The sequence below is a fragment of the Haemaphysalis longicornis genome, unplaced genomic scaffold, assembly GCF_048455015.1.
Source record: "Haemaphysalis longicornis isolate Haplotype H1 unplaced genomic scaffold, Haemaphysalis longicornis Haplotype H1 scaffold_1, whole genome shotgun sequence".
Taxonomy (NCBI): Eukaryota; Metazoa; Arthropoda; class Arachnida; order Ixodida; family Ixodidae; genus Haemaphysalis; species Haemaphysalis longicornis.
The window spans coordinates 1,572,709-1,589,123 of NW_027526203.1; the positions used below are offsets into that span (position 1 = coordinate 1,572,709).

The window sequence follows — 16,415 nt, forward strand, 5'->3', positions numbered from 1 at the left end:
TTCAAAGTTCGATTGAACCTCTCGACTTGCCCATTCGCCTGGGGGCAGTATACAGACGAATGCGACAGCTTGATGGCTCGGTTTTGAAGAAAGGTGATAAATTCACGCGAAGTGAACTGCGGCCCATTGTCGCAAACAATCTCCTCCGGGTATCCTTCACGGGCAAAAACACTGGTTAAGAAGTCTTTCACGGTGCTTGTGGCCACTTCGCTGCAAAAATGTATCTCTGGCCATTTGGAATGGTAATCGACCAGCGTTATAGCAAATCGGCTATTGTGAGGTGCATGTTCCAACGGGCCAACAATGCCTAGGCCTAGTTTCTGCCATGGCCTTTCAGGCCAGCCAACAGGCTGCAATGGCGCTGGCGATGTTTTGGCGGACTTATCTGCCTCCAGGCAGATGTGGCAGTTTTTCACGGCAGATTCAGCTTGCTTGTCCATTCGTGGCCACCAGAATAGCTCACGAAGTCGCGCCTTTGTGCGCGTGATGCCCGGATGTGTCTCGTGGGCGACGGCGATGAACTGAGCCGTGAGCGAGGACGGAACAACGAGTCGCTCTGCGCGCAGTAGAAGGTCATCAACACCAGAAAGTTCTTCGCGCACAGAGTAGAAAGGTTTTGCCTCCTCTGGTACGGACTTTTGTGGTGGTCAAGAACCGAGAACGAACGACTTGACCGTTGGTGGTGGCTGCGCAGCCTTGTCTTCAGAGGTGCTGCCAGTTCTGGGAGTGAGCTGGCTGGCGCTGGTTGAAGGTGTGCCAGCCAGTTCGCTGACAGAATTGTTGGCCTCCATTCAGTTAATCGGACAAGCAGCAACTGAAGGAGCGGCGCGCGGAGAGGAGGAGAGAAGGAGCAGCGCGCGCGCTATCGCACAGCTGGTGGGGACAGAGGGAGAGGAGGAGAGCGGTGTTATCGCACAGCAGGTGGGGAGAGGGGGAGAGGTGCGGACGGACGCCGACGGACATAGCCCCGAGCAAGAGATGATTTTATCTACAGGGCGAATGTGTCAGCTGTAATGTATTTGCACAAAAATACATCATTAGCATAACGCGAAAAAAAAAAAACAGTGCAGGAACGTCCTGCGTCCGTGCGCAGCGTCTCTGCGCTGTTTCTAGCCCCCAACTCAAACTTTAGGCAGAATTATTGCCATAGCTGACGCATTTTCAGTATATACGAATACCGTCCCTTCCATGCAACTGAAAATGCTTCGGGGTCGCGTGGGGATATTTATGGGCAAGAGGCTGACACGCAGTTTGTGCAGGGGGGTGTGCATTAATTAAGACATTTTCTATTGTTTACGGTGCGTGTGTGCTGCAAAAACTATTGCTTAAGATATTTTATATTCGTCCCGTGGATATTTACAGCACACGCGGTGCTCGTGTACAATATTCTTTAAGGTATTTTCCGTTGTTTACGGTGCGCGTGTGCAATAAAAATTTTCGTGAAGGCATTTTGCATTGCTTACGTGTTCATTTATTATACACCTTCGGCGCTCACGTGGAGAATATTTGTTCACAGTGAGGAGGTATGACTCTCTTGCTCGTCTCCTGTAAGACTGCAGTCGTGCTACCTTCAATGATCTCTCTAATAACGCCCTAATGACAAGAATAAGCGCGCAAAAGAGATTCAAATACGGGAAACTACAGCCAACGCTTTCAGCGGTAGCGCTGAAGGTAAAGGGGGGCCTCGGCGCGGTTATTTTAATGTTTATTATTATTATTAATGAAGCATTTCCTTCAACTGTTCCTACCTTACCCCACACCCTGCAGTACTAGCATTCCCAGTCACAAAGAAAAAAAACGTTAGTAGAGGTTTTCGCTAAAAGCCTTTTGTTAACTTTTTGTTGATGATAACTGGGCTTAAGGTCCCTAAAATTACTTCAGGGGCCTTAACTGGGCTAGCCTTGCGGAGTTATCTAACGGCTAGTCGAAGAACCAGGAATTTCGGAGCGGACGATGCGACTGGCGTTGAAAATCGTCAATATAACGTAGTGTTTGAACAGTGCTGATTTTTAAGGGATTATACAAAATTAGAAGCGTTTTTTTAGGTGCTGCCTCAGATATCTTGTGTGGCGACATTTTTGGCGAAATCTTAAGAAAAAATGGCTACGTTTGGCGACGTCTTGCTGGTCGTTTGGCGAAATTGACTCCAAACTCAGTGGCAACCCTGGTTCCCCTCCACCTCAGGGAGGGCGCTCGTCCGGGGGCCCTATTCTCGACTGCACAAATTTCCGGCAATTCTGGCAATTTGCCGGAAGTCTTTTCTGATTGGCTTTCAATTTTGGTCACGTGCTTCCGGTTGACAAAGCGGTTGTGTGTGCTGTCGTCATTTTGACGTTTCATCTCGCTTACGGACTCCAGTTCTAAAGTTTGCCTTATTTCTCGTTACTAAAGGCGCATAATTCTTGGCCGGCAATGTAAAAATAAACTAAATACAGCGGACTTGACAACGTAAGTCTGTCTTTGCTATTCAACAACAATACTGCTTGTAATACACACCCCTTCTGTGATTGGCTGAGAAGGCGTGACGTAATTTATACAGTTGGCGGGAACAATTACGTCACGCATTGGCAACTTCAGCCTGCGTAAAAGTGACGTAATTCTACGTAACAGCATCAAAATGGCGGTTGTTTTTGTCTCAAAATACAACCAAAATACGGCAAAAAATGGCCCCTGCTTACGGCGCCGCGAAATGTGCGGCAATTTGCAGTAGGCGCAGTTTCGCATGCGCGCTGTTTAAAGCATGTTTCCTAGCGAAAGAAATCATAGCTTCAACTGCTTCCAAGTCAGCGATCATGGGTCATACAAATAATGTGCAGTACTTTGCTTTTATGTTTTGCAATAAAATAAAAATTATTTGTTTGGCAACATAAGAGGGCAGTACAAGCCTCTCCATGACAAAGATAACCCAATGCATGGCATTTGTCCAAACTTGTCCTAGTAAGCTGTTGGGTCATATGATCGAACTCAAGAGAAAAATAACAAAGAAAAGTGACTATTTGGTTCATTACAGCGCTGATTGAAGTCCAGCTTGACGAATGAGTGGATCGGCGACATCGGTGCGCTCCGCGGTTATCAGGCGTAGCGCTTCGGTGCTCTTGTGTGTCATAGAAGCGATGGTCACGGCCGTCTTTTTCTGTGATCACGCCATAAACTTGTAACATAGCTGCAGACGATGGCGTGGCAGTGGTGGCGGCAGGGAAGGTGATAACGCAACAAAGCTTGCATTGAAGCAGAGAGCCCAGCTATAAGCGATTGTAAGAAATAAATAGATACGGTAAAAAAAATGCGTGATATTCTTTAGCTCGACATCCGCCTTTCGCTCGCTTTTGGATCAACGTTACTCGATCGCCTTGTGGTGTTAACACCAAATTTGACCTGCAGAAATGTGTTTTTTTTTTGTCAGCCTCAGCTACCGTCTTAATTTTTATAGTACAGGCCAAGTGTTTTTATATATTTCTTGCACAATATTTGATACCTTGATAGCGATCTTTATGAGTGACTCGTCAAATGACACAGCATGTCGTCATAGCTATAGGTGCAGCACGTCACTGATTGCTTACGTCGTGCTTACGCAAAAAAAAAAAAAAAAAACATGGGCAAATTGCCGGCAATTTGTGCAGTCGAGAATAGGGCCTCGGGTATTTTCTCTGCTCGCGTGTCCTTGCGCAGCTTGTGGACACACATTTATCGTCATAGTTGCTGAATTAAAGCTTATTAAGCTACGAAAAAATAAATAACCGTGGCACGATCCCAGAACACCTGTCGGGATGGACAAAACCGAAAACCAGACAACGACCGGTCGTGAACCAGACGACCCCGCCGGTAACGCCCGCGAGCTTTGTTCAAAAGCCGCTCGAGGTGACGTCATTGCTTTGATTGCTAAAGGCGCGGAGTGGGCGCGGACACACTAGCCCGACCACCGGACGATTTGCTCGGTCAACACCATGGAGGGAAGGAAAAGGCCAACACCGTGTCTCCGAGCTGTCGGCGGCCATGTCACACCGCGCCGCTGCCGACCGTAGGTGGGATGGCCTTCTAGACACCCTACCGCAGTCCAACCGTCTGCGTCGGCAAGAAATCGGCGGGGCGTCGATGTTTGCGCGCTATCGGCCGACGCGCTTGCCATACCACGCCGATGACCGCGCGACAGTCCAATCCGCCGCCTCTCCTTTCCGCCGGAGATCTCTTTCTTTCTCTAGTCATGTCGCCGCTGCCGCGACTGAAGCACAGAACGGGGAGGATTTACTGAAGCCGTTTGTACGTGCTCGCGTGTGCGGTGCAGCTGTGTATAGACCATTCCAACGAGGGCGCCGCTATCTTGCATGCGCAGCGCCGTCTGGTAGCTGGCCGATTTGCCGGCTTGGGGGTTTGATGCGCGGCGCATAGGCGCCAGCGGCGTCTCGGTGAATTTTTCGTTGTAGCGCGTTATACGTTCTTTTCCGTAATATACTTTAAATTGAAAAGTTGTTGCATAGAACCAGTTTAAGCGATCTGGCTTAAATTGGCGGCTTTTTGGGGCCCCGGTGGAGCTGAAATTCGCCTCGAGATAGCGTGGTCCGCGCTGAGTAAACAATGCCGTGTCGAACTTAAGTTTCCAATATTTCATCACATTTTTTGTTTGTTTGCGTGTGTGTGGCCGGGATAGCGTATAGCTGGTATTTTGATCGCTTTACTGCAAAAACTGATGTTTGTTAACACGATTTAACCGTGATACGCTCGGCGCGAATGGGCAACAAGCGGAAGCGCGCGTCAGTGTAGCAGACTTCTGGCTTCATATCCCTGGAGGTTGTAATACAGGTAGTTTTGGGTGAACTTAGTAAGTATTTGGCATATTATATAGTTTGTATTAAATCTCATCAATATATCAACACCTCACCCTCAGCCGCCACTGCCGCCAACAATAAACAAAACTTCCTCTCTCTAGAATTCCAAGCTGCTCTGCAGCACAATTTAGCCCTGCAACTAATGTACAACATAAATAAAATAGGCAACACGGCTCCTTGAGAGCGTCATATAAGGACTTATTAAGCTTCCGCAGTTGGGCAACCAGACAAGCGTTCGCTTTTGCGTTGCTTAGGTTGATGTTGCTGACAAAGAGACATCACATTTAGATAATAGACTGAACTCTTGGATGGAGTGAGTGAGTAAACAACTTTATTTTCTCTGAGTCGGGGATGGGGGAAGAAGGGAGGCGGAATCCCCTTCAATAACCCCCTCCCCCTTCCCCTCAGATTGGCTGGAGGTCATTTTAGGGATGTAGTAGTCACTGTGAAAATCCCCAAGGCCAGCCCATGTAGCACTTGGAGCTGGATATACCGCAGTGTGACCGCAGCAACGGTGGAGATGGAACTAATACCATCTGCGGCACAGGCAAGTTTCAGTGACCCCTTTTAGTTTGGAAAGAAGGTATAAGAATTTTCTGCCACTAATCCAAAGTAGGTGTACAGAAAAAGTTCAGCAGAACAAAATTGCCAAAAATGTTAACTTGCGCAACTCAGAAGCTGCAAGTCTGGCTCATTTATTAGAAGCATTTCATTAAAATAATGGGTAAATTAGTTGTAAACCCGCCCGCGCGATGCCTGCAAAGCGTAGTCAAGGCGAAGGAGCAGCCGCGCCAGGCCCACCGTGATTGGCGCGCACATTCCAGAGAGGGGGAAAGGCGGTCCGCGCGCCGCGACCGCTGAGTGTGAGAGTACGTTTCCCCCTCGCCCGATGGAACGGTCTATACGCCTCGAGCTTCGCGATCGCTGCGCCGCCTGCCGCCGCTTCTCCGCGGCGCTTACGGGATGGCCTATGCGCACCTGATAGCGGATCATGCAATATTTTGGTTCTCTTTTGCTTGTTTTTGCCTTTTCGCACCCTAAACAACTTGTTATGGTGATGTCTGTAAGCAGTAGTACGTTTAGGGCACTTCAAAAAACAGCTGCGTCTTGATAGAATGCTGGAACGCCAACAAGAGCTACCCGGGAACGCGGTACTGGGCGCTTCTTCACCGCTCTTAGGGGCGTTGGCGACGGCAGCAGCATATCACCACTGTTACCTCTGAATACGTCAGCCCAAGTGAATTCTATTGTCGCCTCGTTTAAATTGGTAAGCGCGGACAACGAATACCGGCTTTGTTTCGAATATGTACGTGCTAGCAAATTGTGATTCCAGGATGTGATTGCCTATTAACTGACAATAACTTGCGCCATTTATAGGAATAGAGGCCACGCGAATATGTTAAGTATATTACAAGTCTGTGGATCGTTAAATATCTGCCCACTCCCGCCTGAGAGCAAGGACCAAGGGGAGGTAATGAAACCACAGAAAAATAAATGATCTGCCAGTCTGGAAGTAACATTATAGCTCGTACGGGAGTGAAAAAAAATCCAGTGTAGCTCCGAATGTGCTAGAGACGTTCGTTTTAACTTGAGAAAGTTAGGACTAACTAGACCAAGTAGACGGGAAATACAGGGATATTTTTCAAGACAGAGGGAGAGACGGGGGAGAATAACTATCGTTGTGTACAAATGCGGAGCAAAATCAAGGAATGACCGTTTTAGTAATCACACACGCAAGCTGCGCGTTCACTTTTATTTTGTTTTTCGAATTTAACGAACAGCTGATCGCTCGGCGGACACATTTTTAAAGCAAAGCTTTCTACCTCTACCCCCGAAGGGTTCTTTCGCGACCGTTGGTGTCAACAGAAAACTCCCGCGAACAAATAAAAGAATTTCCTGACACCGCCAGGAATCAAACCCGGAACTAATAGCGTAACAAAGCGAGAGCCCGTGGTCTTACCGATGTAGCTACGAGCCCACACGGAGACGGGGAAGGCCGGTGGTGCACTCACCAAGCACATCTAGGGTTTTACTCTCTGCATTGTCGTTGAATGCAACGTGATAGCGTCACACGACCTCTCGCGCCACTGTGCGCTACGCCCACGGCACGTCTAGCGGCCCTGTGCGCGCCTTCCGCGTGTGCTAGGAGTTACAAAAATTAAAGGAAGCCCACACCAACGTATGACATCTCACTTCCAGTACGCCAATGTGCTAAAGCCTGGGGCCTCCAGTGTTCACGTAGAAAATCACAGCTCCTTATCGTCTGCCCTCACGTCAAACGACACATCAAGGGACACATTCAAATACTCCTTGATGACCAGGCCATCCTCCAAGCCCCAGCATCAAGATCCTGGGCCTACATCTCCAGGCCAACATCAAGAGTGGCGTATCCTTGCAGCGCATCAAACACAGCATCAATCAAATCATAACATGATCAGGCGAGTTGCCACCAAGAAGCGAGGCCTCAAGGAATCCGATACCTTTTGATTAATTCAAGCTTTTGTCGTCTCGAGTATCACTTACGTCAAACACCTGTCTTCTCGGCAAGGAGGACATAAAGATGCTTTATATAATAATTAGAAAGGCGGTTGAGCAGGCCATTTCTCTTCCCATAAGTGCGTCTACAGAGAGGCTGCTTAGCACTGAGCTCCACAACACGGTGTAAGAGATGATAGAGGGCCATCTTTCTAACCAGGAGCTCCTATTGAGCAGAACTGCGGCGGTTCGCTCCATCCTTCACCAGATTGGCTGGGCAGCACACAATGTTACTCCGCTTGTTGTACTCCCGGACTTTTGGCGACAAGAACTAACGGTGCTCCCTTTGCTTAAAAATAGAAACCCCTCCCACGACGAGGGTCACCGACAAGGACGGGCTCAAGCGGTCAACACCACCCTCAGTGGGGATCATGCCGTTATCTACCCAGATGCCTCGCAACATCGAGGGCACCAAAACGCCATCATCGTGGCTACTTCGAGGACGAACCTCCTTGCCTGATCCTCCCTCAAGATCCAAGACATGACGGCAGCAGAAGAGGCAGCCATCGCATTGGCTCTCACTCAACCAGGGTATGGGAAGGAAGTCAATGATTCCCAACAAGCCTACCGGATTTACCAGTCGAGTTGGATATCCCGACCTGCACTGCGTGTGTTAAAAAACCACTCCCCAAACAGTTCCATTCAGCTCATCTGTACACCCGCTCACGCTTCCGTGGAGGGCAACGAATACGCCCACCAACAAGCTTGCGCTTTTACCCCCCGTGCTATGGAGCTGCACGAGGAAGTCACCCGCATGTCACGTTAAGGGAGATAACCAAGCGTTATCGCCTTCAGAGATAGGCCCTACCTTCGTCCTACCCTGACCTTTCCAGAGAACAACAAACTACTCTAGGGCTCATACAATCCGGCTGCTTTCCACACCCGACGTGTCTTCACTTAACTTCGCTACCGCGCCTATCAAAATCGATCAATTTGATCGATACTTTTGGGAGCGCCTTTTCATAGCGTTCCAGGCGTTTCTCGAACAAGTAAAGCTGTTCGGAGTTAGATCAGAAAATGGCCTTTCAAAATCAGTTTTGTTTTCATTTTTGCAACGGAAACGTGATTTTTGACACGCTTTTGAATCACCTGGTTGTGGAAAAGGGACGTGGTCATCGCGCCTCAAGGCTACCAACGAAGAATGCGTGCAACTCGTAATTACTCTGCACCAGCGCTTGTTTTTTGCTATCAGGGCGTGAATGGGGAACTAGCAAACGATTTTCAATCGTCAGGTTCACGCTCTGACAGTAATAATCCCAGAAATCGGCTGAAAATGTCAAGCAGTGCCTGGTTGCAAAGCTACTTTATGATTTTAGGTAGTTTTATTGCCTTTGCGCAAGTTGTCCTAAGTACTCTGGTAGTTCTACTTACCCATGGAGGAAAGAATACTTTTCTTTCCTCCATGTACTTACCCCAGGACCATTCCCAAACAGTTTACAACAGTTTCGGTTTCGTTTCTGCATCGCGAAATTCATATTTAGCGCAACTACGCAGTTACCCAACTTCAAGGCTAACTGCCATGGCGCCTGAAGCGTCCGCGACTGATCCTCGAACAAAGCACGCCGCTCCTCATTTCCCCCCACCCTAACCCGATTTCTGCGATAAGAACTTCAGATGCAAGTCAAAAGGTCACACCCAGTCGCCAGATATCTGTTCCGCCGAGGACAGCGCTTCAAACCGGCCTTACACTGCCAGCTGTTCGCCTTCCAGTTTCGTCTTCATGCGAGGGTATATCCGGGTGTCTAATGTTGCTGCTTAGTTGAACCGTTGAACTGTCTATTCGGACGGAGTCTCTGATAAGTTTTTGTACTGTTTCATTTGAAAAATGTTAGGTGGCGCTGCAATAGAGGAGGCTCGTTGTGCTGATCTTTTTTAGCGCGCGACTGCTACTCGGCCAAAGATCGCAGGGGACGATTCTAGCTCATCGTACCTCATTTTTGCGAGCAAGGCTACAATTGCGAGTAAGAAGATGATAATAAAGCTCAGCTTTATGTTTTGAGAGATAACTGACCGTGAACGACAACAAACATCAGCCACGGCGTTCCGTTTTCAACTTCATGCATGTTTTTTTCTGCATCGCGTGCTTGTCCCAAATATTGTGCTCGCTGTAAATGCAAAGTCAGCCATTGACAAGATGTTTTTACGTTATGTGGGGGCAAATTGGTGCCTCTGATAACGTCAAACCGCCAGATTTATTCCAAGGAACCACCCAAAATTGCACAGTTTGAATTAGAGGTTGGGCTTCACCGCATGACACGAGCACCGTGCGTGCTAACATTTTTTTTTTATATCTGAAAAACTGTTCCGCGCAAGTCGACATTTTTTTTAGGGTGTGTTTTTGAAATGTTTCCCTGCAAAATGTATATTCTAATTTTTTTCTACTACCGGTGGTTTGATATACACAACTCCTTTTGTATCATTTTTTTCGACAACTTGAGAAAACTTTTGATTTTGATATTTTTTTTCACAACTATGATATATGAAAACCTTTAAAAAACTGGTGTTATTGGAAAGGCCGTTAAATAATCTGCATTTTGTGCTCCTACAATTATGCTGAAATAATTTTTTAGCAGGAAAAAAAATGTTTTCTTGGACCCCCCAAAATTGGTCAATTTTCTGCGGTAGCGAAAGAGTTAATGCAGCCGAATCGCCATGACGCTGAATGTAAATTTTGCTCAGCAGTAGAAACACTCCACCACATAATCGGGGTGTGCGATTTTAGTCTTGAGCACCCTCCGCTCTTTCAGTCAACTACCCAACAACATCAATGGGAGATGCTGTTGTCCAGCCCTTCTCTGCCTACCCAGCTTCAGCTGGTGGACGAGCACAGGCGGACTGCATATGGGCTCCAGTGAAGAAGGAACCACTCCCTTGGGCCGCACTCTGGTCCGTTCAGAATTCTGAATGAAGTACAGTTGATGCCGGATATGTCAAACTCCAAGGGGATCGCAAATACGTTCGATATATCGACAATTCGATATATAAAATATTTGCTTTCGCATAGAATTTCGAAGGGGATTTTGGACTTTTCAATATATGCAATAATTCGATATATCTGGGTTCGATACATCCGGGATCGACTCTCCTGCTACTCCTCCTCCTCCTTCTACCCCCCCCCCCCCCCCCCCCCCCCCTGTCTCTGCCGCCCATCTCGTCGCCTCCGTCCGCGGCGGCAGAGACGGAGAAGTGAGGTCGTCTAACACCGGGTTTGAGCTTCATTTTATTTTAGAAAAATTGAGTTTCGACTCATGTGCTACACCTATACAACTCAACCAACCACCATTCATGCATTATGCATATATTACCAACATTGATTGCCACACAAAATATACGTCTGAAGTAATAAAGGGTGCGGTTAAGTGTATTTTACTTCTCTCTGGTTTCACTATTTGTTGAGCGACATGACTGAATTTAAGTGGTGTCGCATTGGTGCCGTAATCGTTGTGGGTGCCGTACACAGCTTTGCTTTCCAACCACATTCGCAGGGTGGATTGGCGCAAATTTTTTGAAGTATACAGTAAGTTCACAAGCGATTAAAGGTGTCGTTATAAGAGTGTGGTATCTGATAAGGCCCCCTGATTTCACTTCTGTGCTAAATTCTACAGGCTCCCTATGTCATACGACGATGTTTCGAAGCAGCGTTTACTCGCGGACGCGGATATAAGCGGATGATATATGTAGCAGATGATGGATGTTTACGAGGGCTCACCTCGAAACAAGACGACCCAGCAGTCAATTCTTTGTCGTGTGCTGACTCTCGCATGTAATTTTGCATTACCCATCGTAATTATTGCGTAGAATATCCGTGAAATTTATGCCACATTGGCTTGTTCAGGGAAGCGATCAATTTCTTAGATATGAAGCGTAACTGGCGTGCTGTCAGGTATGAGTGCTCCGCTAGATCATATAAGCACATGAAACCGATTTACATAGTAGTGTATAGCCGTAGCATGAACATCTGAACGAACGCTGCTTGCGTAGGTACTGTTAGTAAATTCCAGGGCAGTGGAATTACATTCAGCTCCACGCTTATGCCGCTTTCGCGACGCCGGCCGGTGACGACACACACCTGGCGCTTATGCGGACCGAATGTACCACACTAAGATCGCGTCAGAAGCATTTACACTCTCGTAAATACACCACATTACCGAACGAGTGACTGCTTCACATAAATAAGTATTTCCAACGCATAAAAACGAAAAATATCAGTCGCAAACGTGCCGCAAAAGCAACGGCGAAAGTGGTGAGCTGGCCGGGAACTCCCGCGGCTGCTTTCGAAACGGGCCGCTGGGGGATTTCAGTGGCGCCCCTACAGGCAGCGCTCGAGGCGTATACTCCACAACTTGTTGGATCACGGTCAAAGAAGAGAGCTGTATTCGCTACAAGGAGGTTAGTTCGCTACCGCCGCGGCAGTAATAATGCGGATGTTATGAATGAACCCCCGGCGAAAAGACCTCTGTAGCACGTAGAATATGCATATACATATATTAATGCGTACATGGTACCGCATTTTCGAGAAACTGGGTGCAAGAAAAGTAAAATTGATTTTTGTGGCGCCTATGAGCCACCCAGTCACTCGCTGTTTCAAAGGAAATTTTCCATACAAAGGTAGTTGCTTCTCAAAATCACGCAGAAAATGATTCGCGAATGAGATACGCAAACATTCCCCTTAAAAAAACCACACACAAAAAAAAAGACTGACCTCACCGGGAATTGAACCCGCAACGTTCAGCGAGTGGGCGCGACGCTAGATCGAGACCACTTTGCCACCGCACAAATGCGTCTTTTTTTTCTTTACTGCCGGTAGGGGCGCAGCCAAGTAGCCCTATGGAGCCCCATCCTTTGTATCATACTAGCATATGATAGTACAAAATGGTACAAACAAGAGTGTGATCACGCGAATTTTGCTTGCGTCCATGCTAAGAACAGGCGCAAATTTTTTAGCTTAATTAACGACGTCGCTGCTTTAAAACCAATTTTTATTGTCAGTAAACAAAACTATTTTTCTACAGTATATACAAGGAAAACAAATTTTAAGTAAAGAAAACTGTGCGCAGGGTGCTTTTCTTTCAATGCAAATAGACATTTGTACTATTTACTGCGTTCCATTGGTACACTTTTACTTATTTCGAACTTCTACATGAGCAGTTTGGTATCTCATTGCGGGTGACGTCCTGAGTGTCTTCCTCCTAGAGTTATCACACCATCGGCTTTCGAAGATGGATTTCTAGGAATATATGATGTATCAAGAGGTGTAATTGATAATTGAGAAATTGTTCGTGATGTCCCGCCTGGGCGACGTGTGATACCGTCGGCTCTGGCAAATATTTGGGAGGCCCCCCGGGGCCTCGTATCCGAATCCAAAGTAAGACTCATCACACAAGTGTCTACTGGGGATGCAGTAGGTTCACGAGAGGTATGCTTGTGGACCTCGATCCTTTGGAGGGACAACGGATAGCTTAGTATAGCGTCACTAAATAACGGCTTTTAAGCGTAGCTTATTTAGTGACGCTAGATTAGTAAACATTGCGGGATTAATCCCGCGATGATAATACGAACACATTTCTTCGCTAGTAATTACTAGGGCATATTGCAGTCGAGTCGCTGCGTTTACGCGCCTTAATGTGGTGGTTATTAAGAAAGGAGAAAAGAAAAAAGTACTGGTGATGTTATTGAACTCAACGGGCTAATTCACCCTCATACAACCCTGTCCAGGGAATGGGGAGTGGGGTTTGCAAATGACAGGAAGAGAGAGAGAGAGAGAGAGAGGGAAGAAAGAGGAGAGAGGGAGGACACGTACACAAAAAATAACATTGGGTTGTTTAAGGCCTTAACATACCGAATGACATAAATTAGGCGAGCCGTGCTATACGCGAAAACGCAAAGGTATTAAAGGTGTTGGGCATGATGGTGATCATTACTAAAAAGAGACATTCACTCTTATTTTCATCATCATCATCATCATCATCACCAGCCTATCTACGCCCACTGCAGGGCAAAGGCCTCTCCCATTATTCTCCAATTACCTCGGTCCTGTGCCAACTGTGACCAATTTATCCCCGCAAACTTCTTGATCTCATCTGCCCATCTAACTTTCTGCCGCCCCCTGCAACGCTTGCCTTCTCTAGGGATCCACTCTGTTACCGTTAATGACCAGCGGTTATCTTGCCTTCGCATTACATGCCCTGCCCACGTTCATTTCTTCTTCTTAATTTCTACTAATATGTCTTTAACACCAGTTTGCTCTCTGACCCACTCCGCTCTCTTCTTGTCCCTTAATGTTACACCTATCATTTTCCGCTCCATTGCCCGCTGAGTCGTTCTCAATTTAAGTTGAACCCTCTTAGTGAGCCTCCAAGTTTCTGCCCCGTAGGTGAGTACCGGTAAGATGCAGCTGTCACACACTTTCTTCTTCAGCGACAATGGTAGGCTGCTATTCATTATCTGAGAATGTCTGTCATATGCACCCCACCCCATTCTTATCCTTCTAATGATATCTGCCTCATGGTTGGGATCTGGGGTCACAACTTGGCCTAAGTAGATATATTCGCTTACCACTTCCCCTGCCTCGCCACCTATTTCAAACTGCTGTGCTGTCCCGAGGTTATTGATCATTACTTTAGTTTTCTGCATATTAATTTTCAGGCCCACGGTTCTACTCTGTTCGCCCAGAGCGGAAAGCATGCTTTGCAATTCGTCCCCCGAGTTACTTAGCAAGGCAACGTCATCAGCAAATCTGAGGTTACTGAGGTATTCTCCATTAACCCTTACTCCCACCTGTTCCCAATCCAACGTTCTGAATACTTCTTGTAAGCATGCTGTGAATAACATTGGAGAGATTGTGTCTCCTTGTCTGACACCCTTCCTTATAGGTATTTTACTGCTCTCCCTATGGAGGATGATGGTAGCTGTAGACCCACTGTAGATATCCTCTAGTATTCTTACATAATGCTCATCTACCCCCTGGTTCCGTAATGCCTGAATGACTGCTAGGGTGAATGACTGCTCATAATCTATGAAGGCTATATAAAGGGGCTCAGTATACTCAGCGCACTTCTCTATCACCTGATTGATCGTGTGAATATGGTCTTATTTTAGAAGTCTTCAACGTAGAGAAAAACGTCTTACACGGGTTAAAAATGTTTTTGTGAAGAAAACATTACGGGAAATAGTGTTTTCTTGAAAATGATGTGAGCCGCCGTTTCTATAAGTGGCTTCAGCAGCGGCCGTCCTATGCCAGTGGTTGCCAAATCCGAAAAAAATAACGCGACGGGTAACATTATAGTGCCTAGAATATACAGTATATTCTAGGCACTATATATAGTAACATGATATGTTTTGCATTTTGCCGCTGTTTTAGTGAACTTAGTCTTCTTCAGAACTTCGCTACCAAGAGTGCACAAAAAAATCGTTTTATTTCGAAGTTCACCTACGTTTCCGCGTCTGTGAGTTTCGTTGGTTTCATTTGGTGCTCATCGCGTTCGAGAGTAGGCAGATTTAAGGCGTTCGTGAAGGTGAATGAGTGGTGCAGAACTCGATCCTAAGCAAAAACAACATAAAAGCGAATGGCATTCCATGTTTGCGTGTAGCAGCATTAAAACGTAAGGCCTTAAGCACAATGTCATTTTTTGTGTACGTGTGGCACGGGTCGCGTTCGTCTCGTCCATGGCTGCTGTCCTCCTGTCTGCATCCTCCTTGCCGATTTCCTATATATGACGTTTCGTATGACGCTCAGTCGTGATGGCTTGGCTTGACTGCGCCACTGCACGGCTCGCTGACGCTCCGACAGAATCAGTCGGCCCAGTTTTAGTCTGTGGTGCCTAGAAGTTAGTCGGTAGGCCGCCGACGGGTCGTTGCCCGACAATACGAAATTTGTCCACGAAAGCACAGTGGATATCAAAATGGCCATAATGTCCAATATCATTCCAGGACATCCATGTGATATGTCCATACAATATGGTTCACCCAAGGTCATCTGCTTGTGGACATCTGCAGGGGAGCACTTTTTCCAGGTCCTGAGCCAATGGCGGTGTTTTGACGTCATGAACGCCCGTGACACCAAAACAAAACAAAACCTGCCAAGTGTTTTCTGCTCTTCGTCGCATCTGTAAGTGCATGCAGCGGGGATCGCTTCAACAGAAATAAATAAAAACAAAACCGCACGGCGCTTTGCTTCAGTGGTTTGCCACGAAAAATGCATACGGCAGCCTAAATTTTCTTGTAAGCACATTTTTTAATTGTCTGATTGTAGGATGAACGCGCCGACGCAACGCAGGCGCGCCGTAGTGGAGGGTTCCGTATTAATTTCGACCACATGGGAAATCAGTGGGGATCTTTAACGTGCGCCGAAATCTCGTACACACGGCAGTTTTTGCTTTTCGCCTGCATCAGAAAAGCGGCCGCCGCGGTCGGGAATCGAACCCGCGAAGCCGCACAACGCCTTCGCCGCTGAACCACCGCGGCGGGTCATTTCCTTTGTGGGCTCCCTGTTATATTCAGTTTCGGCTTACTTTGTGTTCTTTCACCCCCAGGGGGCGCGCCTGTCCTTTATGTATATATTCGTTAAGTACAATAAACGTCTTTCGTACGGTGGTGCTGCCGGTGCTTCTTACGTCCTTCGCAAACACTACATTGGCGACGAGGATGGGATAACAACACGTCAAGCTACCTTCAGCATCGAGTGCCGTCCGGATCTGCACCGCCATGAGTTTCTCCAGCCTTGCTCCGCCGCCACCGTTCCTCCCAGCGTCCGGCCGTCCGTCACTTCCCTGGAGGAGTGGGAGCAGACTTTAACAGTCTACCTTCTAGCGTCCGGAGCAGCTGAGTTCCCACCAGAGCGACGCAAGGCCATTCTTCTGCATTGTTTGGGGGCGGAAGGGCAGCGTGTTTACCGGTCTTTACCTGCAGGGTCAAGCATTGGCGGATCCAGAGGGGGGGTCCGGATGTATAGACCCCTCCCTTAATTTTTGAATTTAAACCTCCAAGAAGATATGACCACTCAGGTCGCAGAAAAAGGTGAATTGATGACTTGTTGTATTCCTTGTGTTTTTGCTTTCC

General features: G+C 47.3%; 1 pseudogene; it reads left to right on the forward strand.

Annotated features, from left to right (window-relative positions):
- Positions 1-494: 494 nt before the first annotated feature.
- LOC144155691 (uncharacterized) overlaps positions 495-16,415 on the forward strand; it is a 40,808-nt pseudogene continuing 24,887 nt past the window's right edge.